We start from the raw sequence: 19,093 nt of genomic DNA, 5'->3' as shown, positions 1-19,093 counted from the left end.
TAATGAAGTTGATTGCTTATTTTTAGCATATGTGTCCTCTGTTTCGATGGCCTCCTATCTTAGTGTGGGCTGCTATAACATAGTACCATAGAAACTGGGTGGCTTATAACAGAAATGTATTTCTCACAGTTCTGGAGGCTAGGAGGTCTGAGATTAGGGTGCCAGCATTGTCGGGTTCTGGTGAGAACCCTCTTCCTGCTTTACAGATGGCTGCCTTCTTGCTGTGTCCTCACACAGCGGAGAGCAGAGAAAAGAAGCAAGTTCTCTCATGTCTCTTATAAGGGCACTAAGCCCATTTGTGAAGGCTCAATTCTCATGACTTAATCACTTCCCAAAGGCTCTACCTCCTAAAACCATCCCATTGGGGGTTAGAATTTCAACATATGAATTTTGGGGGGACACAAACATTCAATCTATAGCTTTCCGCATCAACCCATTCTCAGGTCCAGGAATCCAGCACCTACACACGGCCTTTCTGGTTTTTTCAGGGGCCTCTTTTCAGCCATCTACATTTCTCTGGGCCAAGTTTCAACCTCTGGACAATGTGGCAGAGGAGAGCTCACCCCTTAGGGCACTAACTAATGGCTTCTAGTGGATTCATTTTCTACCTTTCCAAGGCAATGTCCACACTGTAACACAGGCCTTTCACAGCACAATCCCTAGTCTTGAGGACTGGCCTGGTTCACAAGGGAGGGTAGCCTAGTAGAACCTGGAGATGAACATAGTAGAGCTTTACCATTTCAAAAGGAGACTATTTATAAAAATCAAAGATTACTGATCTCTAGATCTCATAATCTTAGCTTTCAAAGGACCAAATGAGAAAAAATAAGTCTCGCAAATAGCTACTAAGAGACTGAAATAAGAGAGTAGAAAGAAAAGAATGTACCATTTATGTGTTCTTGCCACAGGGAGTAGGAGCAGCCCTTTTCTCCATCCTGCAACTCCTTCCTCCTGTGACTTTCACTGGTGCGTGCACCCATTCTATTCATTCAAACACATACTGAATTTCTACTACATGACCAAAATACATCATTCTTCATTTTATCCTAAAAGCCCTGCTGCTAAGTGAAAAGTTATTAAATAAAAAAATGTTACCATTAATTTCAATGGAAAAAATCATGATATACCTAACCCAATCCGAGATACTGAAACAACTTTTTGCAGATAGAAAAATAGATCAATTGGACAGTGAAAACATGTTTCTATGTGTAATAAACAGCAATTTTAAAGCAAATAACTTTGAATTCATAATATAAGAAAGGAAGAGAGAAGAGCTGTTGGTGAGTGATACTGGTGGAGGGCGTGTGAGGGAGTCATTCTTTGGAAGGTGTGGAGAGTTGTGACTGACTTTCAGACAGACATGCCATACTGGAGTCAGATGTGCATATTGTTAATTTTCACTTACTTAAGACTTGAACACAGAAGACACTTCTGACATGGATGGCTTTGGCATAACCACAGAAGAGAATCTCTAGGTTGAAGAAGGACGAAGTAGAGGTTCATTTGTCTTCTCATATTTCAACAATGGCAGTCCAAAATCAGATTGATTCTCCATCCACTGTATAAGGTGTTTCAAGTTTCTCAAATATCTCTTAAAAACTTAACAGGACGTGATGTAATTTCTTAGAACATACAACTGATTTTTTTTTTTTTTGGAGTATAGTTGATTTACAATGTTGTGTTAGTTTCAGGTGTACAGCAAAGTGAATCAGTTATACATATACATATATCCACTCTGATTTTTTTTTAGATTCTTTTCCCACATAGGCCATTACAGAGTATTGAGTAGAGTTCCCTTTGCTATACAGCAGGTTCTTATCAGTTATCTATTTTATATATAGTACTGTGTGTATATGTCAGTCCCAATCTCCCAATTTATCCCTCCCCCCCAATCCCGTGGTAACATACAACTGATTTTTATCTTTTCATGATTTGTGAAAATCATACACGGTAGAAATGAGTTCTGCCTCTTCATCCAACATTCACTATTTGCAGTTGGTTACCAAGTTAGCTTGCCAGATTAGTCTCTGCATTGTGTCTTTCATTGTTTCCCACTTTGCAAACCCTTGGGCACTAGATTAGTCCAGGTCTCCTTCTTGGCTCATGTGAACTCCTCATCCTCCCTTCTAAAAGGCCTCCCTGCTTAGAGGTGGTACACCTAGTGATTAAGGGCAAGGGCTGGGGGAGGGGCTAAATGGGTGAAGGAGGTCACAATGTACAAACGTCCAGTTATGAAATAATTAAGTCGTGGGGATGTAGTGTACAGCATGGTGAGTACAGTTAATACTACTGTATTGCATATTTGAAAGTTGCTAAGAAAGTAAATCTTTAAAGTCTTCATCAGAAGAAAATAAATTTGTAACTATGGTAATAAATGTTAACTGGACTTATTGTGGTGATCATATTGCAATATACACAAATATCAAATCATGTTGTACACCTGAAACTAATCAGTTGACCCCTGAACCATGCAGGGCTTAGGGGCCCCGACACCCCCATGCAGTTGAAAATCACCTATAACTTTACAGTCAGCCCTCTGTATCCAAGGTTCTGCATCCTTGGATTCAACCAACTGCAGATTGTGTAGTACTGTAGCGTATATTTACTGAAAAAGAATCTGCATATAAGTGGACCCGTGCAGTTCAAACTCATGCTATTCAAGAGTCAGCTGTAATGGGGACCTCCCTGGTGGTGCAGTGGTTAAGAACCCGCCTGCCAATGCAGGGGACCCGAGTTCGAACCCTGGTCCAGGAAGATCCCACATGCCGCAGAGCAACTGAGCCCGTGCGCCACAACTACGGAGCCTGCGCTCTAGAGCCCGCAAGCCACAACTACTGAACCCTCGTGCCACAACTACTGAAGCCCACGCACCTAGAGCCCGTGCTCCGCAACAAGAGAAGCCACCACAATGAGAAGCCCGTGAACTGCAATGAAGAGCAGCCCCTGCTCGCCGTAACTAGAGAAAGCCCACGTGCAGCAACGAAGACCCAAAGCAGCCGAAAGTAAATTAAAAAAATAAATAAACTTTTTTTAAAAAGAGTCAACTGTAATGTTATATGTCAATTATACCTCAACAAAAAATAAGGAGTAAGGGCTGTGGAGCCAGATTGCCTGTGTTCATATTCTTCGTCTACAGCTTCCTAGCTTGTGTGATCTCAAAAAATTAACCTTTCTGTGCTTCAATTTTCCTCACCTATATAATGGGATGATAGTACCTACTTTGCAGGGTTGCTGTAAGATTTGAGTTTAAATATAAAGTCCTCAGAACAGTGCATGGCACACAGTAAGCTCTCGATAAGTGTGTTATTTTCGCTTCCCTTTCCCCTACTAGCTATCCTTATGCTGCTCAGAATTATCTTCCTATATCATCTGAATAACTGCTACCATGTATTGAGTATTTACTATGTGCCAGGTACCGTACTAGGTACTTTATACACAAGACCCATTTAGTCATTACTCATTATCCCGAGATTAGAGATGAAACTCAAACTCAGAGGACCCTGGGATTGGGACATGCAGTTCTTCAAAGTGACAGCATGCCCCTACTTGACAAAAGAAGCCAAGAAAGAGGCTTTTCTCCATGCTTGGCCAGAATTCTAAAGGAGAAGTGCCAGGGCACAGATGGGGCTGGGCCAGGAGCAGCAACATGTATCAACGAGACAAAAGCGCGAGGGAGCGGTAAGATTCCGGGCCAGGAGACAGCAGAGCCGACTCTCCCACCTGGAAACTCGCCCTCTGGAGCTCAGCTCAGTTCCCGCTGCATGGGCGGGCGTGCTGGCTTCGAGTGCAGGGCGGGGTCAGGGCTGTGCCCCCTAAAACAAGGCCCCAGCCCCTCTTTCCGCCTCTCCTCTTGCTGCTTTCCTGCCTATGCCATGCACTGCAGCCGGAAGGAATTACTGCCAGACACTGTCTCCTCCAGGGACTTTTTTTTTTTTTTTTTTTTTTGCGGTACGCGGGCCTCTCACTGTTGTGGCCCCTCCCGTTGCGGAGCACAGGCTCCGGACGCGCAGGCTCAGCGGCCATGGCTCACGGGCCCAGCCGCTCCGCGGCATGTGGGATCTTCCCGGACCGGGGCACGAACCCGCGTCCCCTGCATCGGCAGGCGGACTCTCAACCACTGCGCCACCAGGGAAGCGCCACCAGGGAAGCCCCACCAGGGAAGCCCCACCAGGGAGCTTTTACTGATGAAAAAAGAACTCTTTCCTCCTCTGCTCCCACATCCACATTGATCTGTGCTTCTCTCACGGCTCTTTCCTTGCTCTACTTTTTGGTGGCGCTCTTTGTGTCTTTGCCTCACCCTTTCTTACAAACCAGTGACCTCCTGGAGGCATGGCCTGGTTCACCTCTGTATCCCCTGCCATGCCCACGCAGCGCCTGCCGGAACCCCCAGTATGAATGCATGGCGTTATCCCCTTTCCCATGCTCGTCTTTCGGGGTCTCTGCTCTGTGGTAGAGGCTGTATATTATGGGGGTTAAAAATGCAGGCTCCAGAGTTCTGTGTTTGAATCTCAGTTCTTCCACCTCTCGGCTGTGGCTTTGGACAACTCACTGACCCTCTCTGCACCTCCACACTCTCATCTGTGAAATGGGATTGTGTGTGCGAGTAAATGAGGTTGCAAACGTAAAGGATTTACAACAGTGACTAGTTCTCCCTAGTGACAGTTACATGGACTCTTACTTTTTGAAATCTAGTTCAATTTCAGTTCACCTAACAAAAGAAAAGCACAAGCAGGGAGTTTACACGTGCTCGGCGCTTGCTACGCATCCTGCTGGGTTGATTTGGGGGTTCATGTTGGCAGCAAGCCTAACCGGTAGCCTGACTTTTCAAACACCTCACTGAAGGTCACCAAATGTAAAAAACCACTGATAACGATGCTAACAAACTCATTTGGACTTTCTACATCCCATAATATTGCAAATAGAAGTGTGTAAGCCCCATTTTCATTTATCAGTGGTTTGTGGTGAAGGTTGATGTGGACTCAACCAGCAGAAGCACTTGGAGGCTCTGATAATTCTGCCTTTCCCTCCCTTTTCACTTTCTGGACGTGGATTTGGGTTTCTTTTCTCAAGTGACCTGGGTGGTGAACAGACTGTCCCAAGAGCATGAGGCAATTCCGTTCATGGTGTTCCCTGCTGCTCTTTTTCTAGGAAATCCACCTGTGTTCTAAGAAGATGATTACATCCACCTCTGCCCTCAAGCAAGTCATTAAAAAGCTGAGCTAAGGCCAAAGCTTCTCCAAAACAGTTTTGTAGAGATTCAGATGCATAAAATACTCAACTTCTAAGTCCCAAAGAGTCTTAGAAAAGACTGATGGACAAGCTGCCCATCTAACGTAATTCACTTCATGTGCAGGCATATTTATATCATAGCAATGTCTCACTTATCTGACTTCTCAGGGAATGAGGACACTCACAGACCATAATTTCTGAAAACTACTGCAGCTAGTTCCTTTGGGTGCCCAAATCTTTTCTTTAAAAAAAAAAAAAATGAAATGATTTCGAAGTGTGATCTACACTGCTGCTTTCTTTAGAAGAGAATATGGAAAATGATTTCATCCAGGGGGACATCATTTCCAGCCTCTCCTCACCATGACTCAGCCTGAGCGCATCTTCTTCCCCTCAGAGCAGGCTCTGCTTCCATCGTCCTCCTTCCCAGGTGGAAGTGCAACCAACCACGCAGCCCCTCAGAGAACCAGCCTCCACAGTGCCATCTCTCGCACCCCAACCCTGTTGAGTCAGCCCTCAAACCCTGTTGATTTTGTCACCTATTTCTCTCCTTCATTTCAATCTCTATTCCCACTGCCCCATTTCTGGAGCTCACCACCCCCTCTACCTGGACCACTGGCAAAGCTGCAGCTCCACTCTGCATTCACTGATGGTCCCCGTGAAATACTCACCTGCTAATGTCATATTGTTGTTTGAAAATCTTTCAATGGCTTCCAGTTGCCTGAAGGATAAAGCCCAAGCTTGACAAGAGAGCATACGACACCCTCAGTGACACAGCCTCCGAGTTTCAAACTTTCCCCTCTAACCTTCCCTTCGTCTCTGATTGAAATACAGCTCTGCTTAAGTTCTTGCACACAGGAGCCTCCAAGCCTTGCCCCTCCTGTCTCCTGGACCTCGAATACCTTTCCTCCTTCTCTTTGCCGCCTCAGTTCCAACCCTCCCTTTAGGCTGAGGCTCACGTCCCCTCTTTCGGAAAGTCCTCCTTCTTCCCTGCCCATGCTTGTTGGTTGAGATGGATGTTCCTTCTTAGAGGTCCCATAGTGCCCTGTGCATATGATGGGGTCAAGGTGAAGACCATGCGTAATTTGATCACGTGATGATATAGTTCGGTCCACTCACATTTTCCTCTCCCTGCTTTCACTCCCAGCGGCCTCTCAGCAAGGCCATCTTTGGGCACATTATCAGTTGCCTCCTAACTCCCATGACATTTTGGATAGCAGCTTCTAATCTGCAGTGGCCTGGGAAACTGGATAATCAGGCTTATCAGGAATTGTAGACCCCAAAAAATGTCAAGAGTGGTTAGGTCAGAATATTGGCATTATGGGTGATATATTTTTCTTTCTACTTTTCTTTTTTTTTTTTGCGGTACGCGAGCCTCTCACTGTTGTGGCCTCTCCCGTTGCGGAGCACAGGCTCCGGACGCGCAGGCTCGGCGGCCATGGCTCACGGGCCCAGCCGCTCCGCAACATGTGGGACCTTCCCGGACCGGGGCACGAACCCGTGTCCCCTGCATCGGCAGGCGGACTCTCAACCACTGCGCCACCAGGGAAGCCCTCTACTTTTCGTTTTTAAACCAAATTTCCTCTAATGAATATGTACTATATTTATGATAAAGATGTTAAGTATACATACATTTCAGTTAGTAAAGATTTTAATGAAGATCAGTACCTTAGGCTAATTCCTTACAATTTCCAGAGTCTAAGTGTGGTCCCCAGACCAAGACCAGCAGCCTCACCGGGGAGCGTGGTAGAAATGAGAAGTGGGCCCTACCTCAGACTTACTGCATCAGAAACCCTGCGGCTGGGGCCCGGCACTTTGTGCTTTAACAAGCCCTGCAGGCGGTTCTGACACACACTCAAGTTTAAAAATCATTGGTTTAAGGAACAAAGTCCAGAATGTTAACATAGGGTTGGTGACAACTGCTGTTTCAGGTGTTCTGGAGCCTTTTTAGTTGTTGCTTATTTCAAAGTTTAGGGCCCTGTGTTCTAGGGGGTATGGCTTCCAAGGAGCTGCCCTCCGAGCCCTCATGGGGATGAGCTGCATCTCTTCTGAAAAGGAAGCGCCTAAACAAACTGATTTCACGAAGAGGGAAAATATGAACAAAAAATAACATTTTCTCAAGCTAGGGGTGGGGATGGGGTGGGAGGGCCTTTGGGTGGTGTTCAGCTGCACCGAAGCAACAGAGACATTAATGATTTAACAGATGGGGGAGCCTACCTGTCTGAAGCAAGGTCCTAGAGTGACACCCCACTGTGTGCTGGGGACGGTGGGCAGGACATGGCGGCAGGCTTCGCTCCCAGGGGGAAGGGGAGGTTCCCAATTATAGGGGAAGTGACATCAGGTGGCCTCATTAGTTACCAGGGAAACCAGCCCAGGGGTACGCCCCTCACGGCCCCTTCGATAAGAACAATTACTAGCTGGGGCCTGGGGCAGGTACGTAGGAAGGTCAGTCCTGTGAGTAGGGTGTAGGGGAAGCAGGCCCTGGTCGGGCAGGGGTGTACAGAGAGCAAGAGAACAGCCATCTTGAGTGGCCTGACGATACAGGTGGACAAAGGGTTAGTTTTAGATTTCTTTTTAATGATTCCAGTCATGGATATTTGGACATTTAAAAAATATTGGTCAAAGGATTGACCGAAAAGTACAACTAATGTTAGTGGGCCCTGGAAGGGGTCTCCCTTCCTGCAACACTAACAAGACACAGAGGCCAGGTGTCATTGTGGCACTAACTATGGCTTTGGGGATTGAGTAGCATAAGGCAGGCGCCACAGAGTAGAAGAAAGTATCTTTTTTTCTTTCTGTTCCAGGGAGGGCTTGGGAACTGTACTTTGCTTCAAGCTCTGGAATAACTTGTCAACTTTTTATTTCTTTTCACATAAGTAAATTTTAAATTAAAAACAATACAAATTCAAAGTAACATGTGCGGACAGATCACAAGGGCATGTCATGAAAAGTAACTCTTCCTTCTATTTTAGAACCCTAGACTTTATCCTCAGAGGTAAACCACTCCTGTTTCTCCTTCTAGGTATATTCTATATATACACAAGTATATATAAGTTCATATGTCCCCTTTTTGCCCCCAAAGTTTGGGTTTTTTCTATTTCTAGTAAGTTGTAACATCTAAGATATTTAGAGCTGCCTCAATTTTTTTCACAGCTGTGTAGTATTCCATTGTATGAATGGGATTCATTTATTGAACAAGTTTGTTACACTTGAGTTTGGGAGTACCTTCCTTCCTTTTCCAGCCTTTCACCAAGAGAACATTTAAGCTGGGTGGGCTTCAGCTACAGTTAAACAGTCTGTATTTGCTTCCATGTACTGTGTATGTTTTCTATCTCCATAATTTCAGATAACCCGGCATTTGGTGAGCAAATAGTCCCAAGGCTTACCTTTCTCCCTGGGGAGGCATTAACCATCCTTGTAAAAAATTTCTGAGTAACAGGGGGTGATGTCAGCAAGATGGCAGAATGGGAGATCTCCCCTACACATATTCCCCCACAGCAACAATAATTTGGCAGCCATTCACCAACAAAAGTGCCTTCGCTGCAGCTCTGGGATCCAGGTAGGAGGCTGCAAAACCCTGGTGGAGCCCCAGACTGAGGAGGGCCATTTTGAGAAGGAAGGCCCACGCCACCACGGCAGACTTGCAGGCCGTGCCCCAGCTACAGACCCAGAAACAGCCCCATCTCCCTGTGGACTTGGCCACAGTCCTATCTGGCCTTGGTCCTGCCATCAGCCCTACCCACTAAGGGACCTGGAAGGAGCCATACTGCCCATGCCTTGGCTAACAGGCCCCCCAATCTCAACCCTGGCTGTGGACCCTGAAGCAGCCCCTAGCCCCTCTCAGCCAAGGTTGAGGAGCAGTCCTGCTGGCTCGGGCACCTAGTGGGAGACTGTCCATGCCCTCAGAGGAAGGCCCACTGACCTCAGTCCGTGCATGCTGAAGCAGCCCTGACTCCATTACTACTATTCAAAATAGTGCTAGCAGTCCTAGTCAGAACAATTTAGAAAGGAAAAGAAAGAAAAGACATCCAAATCAGAAAAGAAGTTAAATTATCTGTTAGCAGATGACATGATCTTATATATGGAAAACCCTAAAGACTCCACCGAAGTGTTAGAAATAAACCTGCACATATATAGTCACTAATCTTTGACAAGAGAGACAAGGATACACGATGGAGAAAGGATAGTCTCTTCAACAAAAGGTGTCGGGAAAACTGGACATTCGCATGCAAAAGAATGAAATTGTACCCCTATCTTACACCATACACAAAAATTAACTTGAAATGGATTAAAGACTTACATATAAAACCTGAAACCATAAAACTCCTAGAGGAAAACTCCTTGACATTGGTCTTGGCAATGATTTTTTCGGATATGACACCAAAAGCACAAGCAAGAGAAGCAAAAGTAGACAAGTGGGGACTACGTCAATCCAAAAAGCTTCTCTACATCAAAGAAAGCAATAAACAAAATGAAAAGGCAACATATGGAACGGGAGAAAATGTTTGCAAACCATATATCTGATAAGGGGTTAATATCCAAAATACATAAGGAACTCATACAACTCAATAGCATAAAAACCAAATAATCTGATTTTAAAATGGTCATAGAACCTGAACAGACATGTTCCCAAAGACATACAAATGGCCCTCAGGTATACGAAAAGGTGCTCAACATCACTAATCATCAGGCAAATGCAAATCAAAACCACAGTGAGATATCACCTTACATCTGCTAGGATTGCTATTATCAAAAAGACAATAGATAAGTGTTGGTGAGGGTATAGAGAAAAGAGTACAATTCCCTTGTACACTGTTGGTGGGAATGTAAGTCAGTACAGGTATTAGGGAAAACAATATGATGTTTCCTCAAAAAACTAAAATTAGAACTACCATATAATCCAGTAACCTCACATCTGCGTATACATCCAAAGGAAATTTAATCACTACCTTTTAGAGATAACTGCACTCTCATGTTCATTGCAGCATTATTCACAGTAACCAAGATATGGGAACAACCTAAGTGTCTACTGGTGGATGAATGGATAAAGAAAAGTGGTATACATATACAAAGGAATATTATTCAGCTATGAAAAAGGAAATCCTGCCATTTGCAACAACATGGATAAACCTGGAGGACATTATACTAAGTGAAATACGCCAGACAGATACTGAGAAAGACAAATACTGTACGCTCTCACTTATATGTGGAATCTAAAAAAGTCAAACTCGTACAATCAGAGAGTAGAATGATGGTTTCCAGGGCCTGGGGGGTGGTGGGGAAAATGGGAGATGTTGGTCAGTGTGTACAAATTTTCAGTTATGGGATGAATAAGTTCTGTGGATCTAATGTATAGCATCATGACTATAGTTAATAATACTGTATCAGATACCTGAAATTTGATGAGAGTAGATCTTAGGTGTTCTCACGACACAAAAAAATTGTAACCATGTGAGGCGATGGATGTGTTAATTAGCTTGATTGTGCTAATCATTTCACAATGTGTACATGTATAAAGTCATCACATTGTGCACCTTAAATATACAAAATCTTTTTTTGTCAATGATACCTCAGTGAAGCTGGAAAAAAATGTGAGAATGCAGAGACCTCTTTGAGAGTAAAAAGATACTGGTCACACAGCAAAATGTGCTGCAGAGGTTAGCGTAGAGAAGAGAAGAGAAGTGCTGGAGATTTTGTGCAAGTTCCCAGATTTCTTGAAGGCCTTATCTGGAAAAAGAATATCCCTTGGCATTTTATAATTTCTTTGAAAAGATGAACAGAACACCCTATAATCATTCCCTCTCAAAGAGTGTTCTATGAATATGTCCCTGGATTAATTACGCCAAATGAGTGGGAATTTGTCATTTTATTTTGTATTCAATAAATATTCTTTGAATGCCTATTATGTGCCAGATACTGGGGCTATACATCACTGAGCAAAGTCTCTTGAAGCTCATGTTCTAGCAGAGGCCCTGCATTAGTGTGCTAGGCCCGCCACAACAAAAGACTGGGTGGCTTAAACAACAGAAATTGATTTCTCACAGTGCTGGAGGTTAGAAGTCCAAGATCAAGGGGCCTGCAGTTTGCTTTCTCCTGAGGCCTCTCTCCTTGGCTTGAAGACAGCCACCTTCTTGCTGTGTCCACACATGGCCCTTTCTCTGTGCATTAGCTTCCTTGGTGTCTTTTCCTCTTCTTATAAGGATATCAGTCATATTGGATTAGGGCCCGCCCTTAGGACCTCAGTTACCCTTAATTACCAAATGCAGTCACATTCTGAGGTATTGGGGGTTAGGGCATTGACATATGAACTGGGGGGGCATAGTTCAGTCTATAACAGGCCCCAAACTAAAAAGTCTCCTACCTGCTCCAAGTATCACTTCTTAAACTTCAATGTGCATACGAATGACCTGAGGATCTTGATCAAATATAGATTTTGATTCAACAGGTCTAGGGTGGAGCTTGCGACTGCATTTCTAGCAAGCTCCGGGTAATGCTGACACTGCCCATCCGTGGAGTACACTTCAGCAAGGCAAAGCCTTCCCCCAAAATAATAATTTAAAAAACAAAAAAAAAACCTTTGGCCTCTGAACAATTTTAGAGAAATAAAGTGAAATTCTTCCCACTGATGTATCATTCATTCCAGATGATAAGAGACTGAGGCCTTTCTAGATGGTCATTTCTGAAAGCTGGACAGATCATATCAACTCCTTAGGGATGTCATTATTCGGCCGCCGGTCACTCAGCCCTTTCAGTCCTGGATGCCACCCATTAGGGGCATGACTCCGCAGTTAGCAGCACTAGGCAGGGATTTAGGAGGAAGCTTTAGGGGTCACCACCAGCTAGTGCTCCCAAGCTTGTTAGAGCTGGACAATGTCCTAGAGATCAATGACAACAACTGGCTTCCCAGTGCCTTTTGAGAGAGAAAAAAGCTGAGGTGCAGATACGTAAAGTGTCTGAGGTCACATAGCTGGTGGGGGCAGAGCTGGGCCTAGGATCGAGGATGGCTGCACAGAAATGCCCGGGGAGCTTTTAAAGTGTACACATGCCCAGGCCCCACTCCAGACCAATTAAATCAGAATGCCATTTTTTTCCCAAAGTGCCCCATGGTACAAGGCTAATATACCAGTAGTTGAGAACTACTGTCCAAAAGCACTATCAGAATTACCTGGAGGACTGGTGAAATCAAAGACTGCCAGACTCCAACCCCAGAGGGTCTGATGCAGTAGGTCTGGGGTGAGGCCCAAGAATGTGCATTCCTAACAAGCTCCCAAGACATGCTGACGCTGGTGCTGCTGGTCCGTCCTGGAGACTATCCCCGTGGTCAATCCATTTACCCAGCCCCAAAGGCAAAGAGCTGTGGTTGCCCCCACTTTTGGTACTTAACCCTCTGCATTCTGTTCTTGACTTTTTCTCATAAGGCTAATTTCCATGATCGCTTTTTATAGATTTTGACCTGATTTTACCCATTTATAAAACATCCGGTTGTGGGTCAAGGTTAGAAATTGTATTTGCTCTAAGCTCCCCATCCTTCTATGAAGTGGAAGAAGGATAACCTTGCTTATTCTGAACACAGAATACCAATTCTAAGACTTTCATTAACCCCCTCCAGACACACACATTTTCCTGAGCTGTGTGTGTGTATATGAATCAGAACATGACAATTTCATTTTCCTGAAAATACTCACTGAATTCCAAACTAACGACTAGGTTCTAGATTATACCAACCCCAAATACTTGAAAGGTCTCCGAGATGTTTGCCAAGCCAAATACAGGGGCATGGCCACCTCACCATGTTCCTCCAGCGGATGTACTTTCCAAATTCAACAAATGGCAAATTTGTATGTGAGGAATCTTCCCCAGCTGCAATTCGAACAGAGAACCTGGGAGTCCAACCAGCAGAGCTTTAGACACTGGAGCTATGGATGGAGATTTGGCTAGGGTAGAGGCAAAGGGCAGGATGACTTTTCCCATCCTTGCTATGATGGCTGTAAGAACCAGAAGATCACGTCCACAGCAGGGGGTTGAGGGGGACTGGCAACCTTCAGAAGAGGCGGGCTGTGGTGGAGAAATGCTCCCAAGCATCAGGAAGAGCCATGGCAGCAGTGATTGGGTCACATGCCAGTGGAAGCTCATTACTCCGTTTTGGTGCAGTGTTAGAACCCCCAGCCCTTGCCTCAGCAGCATGTGTAGGCAGGACATTCTGTCTTTGAGGACTGCAGGCTGGGAAGGACATGGCTTAGGAGCCAGACCCTACTTCAAACCCCCTCCCTGCCACTTACCATTTGTGAACTTGAACATATTCCTACTCTTCTCATCCTTAAAATGGGCATAATATTTACACGTTCGTTGTGAGGGTTTAAACTTAACATGTAAGTCGCACACAGTACAGTGCCTGGTACATAGTAGGCACTCAGTAAGTGGTACTTTTTATTGCCTCAAAATCAAATGTGGATTGAGGTAGGTACACCAGATATCACTTGCACGTTGTTTTTTTTTCCCCACCCATTCAGTCTGAAGAACACACATAAATACAGTGGAAAGAATAAAAATAGAACATCTGGAGACTTGGATTCTAGTTCCAGCTCTGACTCCAGCAGACCACACGACTTTGGCAAATCAATTACTTCTGTTCTCTCATCAGTAAAAGGGGGAAATTGTGCCACACAACCTCCAAGGCGTCTTCCCCTCCAAAATTACATATGGATCTGTGAGGCCATCGAAATGGCTCAAAAGCTCGGTGTTCAGTGTCCACCAGTCCTTGAAGCAGCATTTTCCAAACTTACTTGATAAGAATCACCTTATCACCTTCACCCGGAAACTTTCCGGGTGATCCAGTGGCTAAGACTCCGCACACCCAATTGCAGGGGGCCTGGGTTCGATCCCTAGTCAGGGAACTAGATCTCACATGCCGCAACTAAGAGTTCGTGTGCCGCAACGAAGATCCCGTGTGCCACAACTAAGACCTGGCATGGCCAAATAAATATATATTTTAAAAAAAAAAAAAAAAAAGAGGAGGGAAGAAACCATGAGGAAGATGTAGGATCCAGAAATAAGGAATCCAACACAGGCGAGAAGAGGTGAAGGAGGGTCCTATGGGGCAGCCCTGCTATGGGCCTAGGGAACAAATAATACAGACTGGAGCAATGCCTCCAAGAGAAAATGGAACTGATGCACTATTTAATGTGTTAAACCACACTGAAAGGAATTTTTAAGTTTTCTTAGAGAGTTTAGAGATGAATTGATGAGACATATAAAAAGCAAACAAAAAATAGGTGATAAGTAACTGCGGAAAAACCAAACTTACATAGGATATAGAATGTGATCATATCTACTATCAACTATGAACAATATTTATATAGTTAAAATAATATAAACACTCAATATTAACTTAACCAAATCTATGCTATAAATATATTGGGGGTGGAGGGAAGAAAAAGTATATGTTTAGGGAAATGTCTGAGATAGCTAAATCCTCTTCTTCCATAGTAGCTAACTGATAGATAATTCTAAACTTGAAAACTTAAGAAATAGAAGTAATAACATTCTATACAGGAATATATAAAGAACTACCAGAAGAAGCATGTAAAAGATTTGAAAGTAGTTGCTTTTGAGAAGCAGAAAATGGGATTGGGAGTAAGGGGCAGGTGACTGCAGTCTTTCAGTTTAAGACTAGTCATGCCATCATATTTTTAAAAACAACATATTTATATTAAAAATTAAATTAAAAATAAGTGCTATGTTATTTGGCTTGATAGGATTTTGGATTACCCAGGTGTGTGCATTTGTCAAAACTCAACGAATGTGGGGCTTCCCTGGTGGCACAATGGTTAAGAATCCTCCTGCCAATGCAGGGGATACGGGTTCGAGCCCTGGTCTGCGAAGATCCCACATGCCGCAGAGCAACTAAGCCCATGCGCCACGACTACTGAGCCTGTGCTCTAGAGCCCACGTGCCACAACTACTGAGCCCACGTGGCGCAACTACTGAAGCCCGTGTGGCGCAACTACTGAAGCCCGCGTGCCTAGAGCCCGAGCTCCAGAATGAGAAGCCACCTCAATGAGAAGCCCGTGCACTGCAACAAAGAGTAGCCCCCGCTCGCCACAACTAAAGAAAGCCCACCTGCAGCAACGAAGACCTAATACAGCCAAAAATTAATTAATTTTTAAAAACTCAATGAATGTATACTTTAAGATTTACATATTTCATTGTATACACATTTTACATCAAAAGAAAAAATCGATAAATACTAAAATTCTAATTAATGACATGCATACTGATGTCTGTAATTTACTTTGAAATCCTTGAAAAAATAAGAAGCATTGGGCTTCCCTGGTGGCACAGTGGTTGAGAGTCCGCCTGCCAATGCAGGGGACGCGGGTTCGTGCCCCAGTCCGGGAAGATCCCACATGCCACGGAGCGGCTAGGCCCATGAGCCATGGCCGCTGAGCCTGTGCGTCCAGAGCCTGTGCTCCGCAACGGGAGAGGCCACAACAGTGAGAGGCCCACGTGCCGCAAACAAACAAAAATAATAAGATGGATCAATGAATGGATAGAAGGATGGATAAATATGTCATAAAACAAGTACAGGAAAATGTTAATGGTAGACTCTAGGAGGTAGGTATATAGGGGTTCACTGTAAAATTCTTTCAATTTTGCTGTGTGTTTGAAGTTTTATAATAAAATTTTGGAACAAATAAAAACAAACCCAGCACTAAAACTCAAGAGAGAATGTTCTGTCTGGAGTACCAGCTAGGTAAACTTTAATCTTAAAATGCCACTTGCTTTCCAGAAGCATTCTGTAGTCATTTGACCCACAGATGACCAATCAAATCAAAGAGGTAGTGACATGTGAAGATAAGGGCAGTCTGATATTTCTTGTTGTCATTTTCACCAGTTTTCTACAGGGTATGTATGTGGTTCAACAGTGAATATCTAATCCCTCTTAACAAGACTTGTCCTCCAATTATAAATATCCCTGTTGTCACATGCTCATCTATCTCTTAGCTCCAATTGAATTGTAAACTCATCCAAGCTATAGTTTGTAACCTCCAGGGTCACACACCCAGTGGTTCATCAATTCCAATTTTACTCTGATATACCACAGAGGAAAAATAGCTCTCTGGAATAATAGATTTAGGAATGGGTAAGCCAGAATGTCTGGGGAATAGAATCATACAATTTTCATTACAATGACTCTTAGGGCTTGGATCTGGTTGTGAAGAAACTAAGGGTAAGAGAGATTAAGTGACATATCCAGAGTGATATAGCTATTTAGTGTGGTTATCTTTGGGTATTTTCTTCTTTATGCCCATTTAAACTATTAAATAAGTGTATGGAATGTGACACACATATACTTGAATAAACACCCACCTTTTCCCCAAAGAGGCACTTGAGTTAAAAGGAACTACAGGACTTAAGAGATTGTTACTGAACCAAACTTGGGTCTGCTTGCCTGCCTTGCAACAAACTCAATCTACTGACACTGGGTTGTAGTGAAGCAAAGTACAGCATTTGTTGCAGGGCCAAGCAAGGAGAATAGGCAGCTCATGCTCAAAAGACCTGAACTCCCTGATGGCTTTCAGGGAAGGGTTTTTACAGGCAACATTAGGTTTGAGGGTTGTAGGGTGCATGATCAGCTCGTGGACATTCTTCTGATTGGTTAGTGATGAGGTCACTGGGTGGTATTTCCAGAGTTAACATCATCAACCTTCACAGCATTAAAAACAAAAAAAAAATCAACCTTCTGGTTCCAACCAGTCTGGGGTCTACATGCTTGTTAAGTTCTTCCACCTGGTGGGGTTTTAGTATCTGCAAAACAACTCAAGGATATGGCTCAGGATATTATCTATAACCCTTAAGGAACTAAAGGTCCTTGACTTTATTTTATGGCTAAACTATTATTATTTTGTCTTGTTTGTTATTTTTTTGTTTCTGCGTTTTCTCACTTCTCTGATTTAATTTGCTCTTTGGAAAGCAGGGACGGCCTGGGAGGCTAAAGCTTTTTTACAAACAAGAGGTAGAGGACATGGTGTGTGGGGGGGGGGTCTGTCCCCAGGAAGGTCCCAAAGAATCCTGCTCAGTTTCAAGACCACTAGATCCTATCCAGTCTGTTTGTGGGGAGAAGTGGGACCAGGAGAACATAGGTGACAGAAGGCTGCGCCACACTCAATTGACAACTCAATGAGAAGTATCTGTGGTGAAAGTATTGTTACATGCTACATTGTGGGTGAACCTCCAGCATATTATGCTAAGAAGCCAGACACAAAAAGGTCACATATTGTATGGCTCCATTTATATGAAATACCCAAAACAGGCAAATTCATAGAGACAGAAAACAGATTGGTGGTTGCCAGGGGCTGGGGGGAAGGCAAATGAGGAGTAACTGCTTACTGGATATGGGTTTTATTTTGAGGTAATTAAAATGTTTTAGAACTAGATAGAGGTGGAACTAGATAGAGATTAATACATTGTGAATGTACTAAATGTCACTGAATTATTCCCTTCAAAGTGGTTAATTTTATGTTATGTAAATTTCACCTCAATAAATAAAATACATATCTAGTGAGAGAGAAAAAACAAATGTAGCAAAATGTTAACAATTGGTGGATCTAGGTACAGACCATCAGGAATTCATTGTATGATTCGAGCAACTTTTCTATTAGGTTTAAAATTTTTCAAAAGAAAAAGTTAATAACAATAAAATATCTCTAGAAAACTAAGAAATCATGTAGTGATATTGCAAAATTGAGGTCACCAGTTGCAATCTAAAATTCATACAGTTTCGTATCTACCATTTGATCATTGGCATGTCAAAAATAGGAACAACTCTTACTTCATTGGCCGGTAAGATTTCTAGCAGTGAAAATTACTCTTCAGGAGAGTCAAAAGCCAACGTTGTTTAACGTGTGAACCTATTAACATGCAAATTTCTGAACATCAGTACCTAAAAATACATTTATTGGGTCCCTCTGTACAGTTGGTATTAGGATGTGGATTAACTGAAGGATCTGAGCTTTTGAAATTACATGTGTATATTCTGGCTTTGTCACCATCAGATGAGTCTCACCAATCTACTGACGGCTAAAAGCTACAGGTTGCAAGCTGACTGAGAGTATCACAGGAGAAACATTAGGGGCACAGGTGATCACTTTGACCCTTGTACAGAGTGCTCTGAAACTCAAGCAGTAAGGTAGTAAGGATAATACCCCATCCTGTAACCTCATAACGACGAGAGAGGACGGCTTGTCTGCCTCCCTTGCATAGTGGGTCAGATGGAGTTAATGCCTCCCTGATTTCTTAGCGGCCCATGACCTAATTCTAAATTCTCCATTCAACCATGTCTGAGGTCTTAGACAACAGATCAGCCTGTCTACAGAGGGTGAGAGGCTACTTGCTTCTCTGACCAAGATGTACACAAAAAGTACAGAGATGCAAAAGGCTGTATCACAATGTGAACATACTTAACATTACTGAAACTGTACACTTTAAAACAGTTAAGATGGTGAACTTAATGTTATGTATTTTTTACCACAATAATATAAAAAGAGACATAAGACCCGAGTTTTATTTTTCATACAGCAGACCTGAGAATTACTTCCCTTTTTTCTAAAATGAAGGTACACTGCCAGTTTTTAATGCCTGATCTGACTTAACACACTCCAAATGAAATACAATCTGCTCCTACAGAGGAAAAAAAAAAACCTAGAAAAACACTCAAGCCTCTGCACAAATCTTTGCTGAGTAAGAAAAATGGACATAAGAACAGATTAATGGCAAAAGGACATTAAAAATAGAAAAGAACCATTGATTTGAAGTTGTCACCTCAACAGATAAGTACCAATAAATATTGGAGAGCAGTGGTCTCCAT

Source organism: Stenella coeruleoalba (assembly GCF_951394435.1).
Source record: "Stenella coeruleoalba genome assembly, chromosome: X".
NCBI lineage: Eukaryota > Metazoa > Chordata > Mammalia > Artiodactyla > Delphinidae > Stenella > Stenella coeruleoalba.
Note: the sequence above shows the minus strand (reverse complement) of the source record.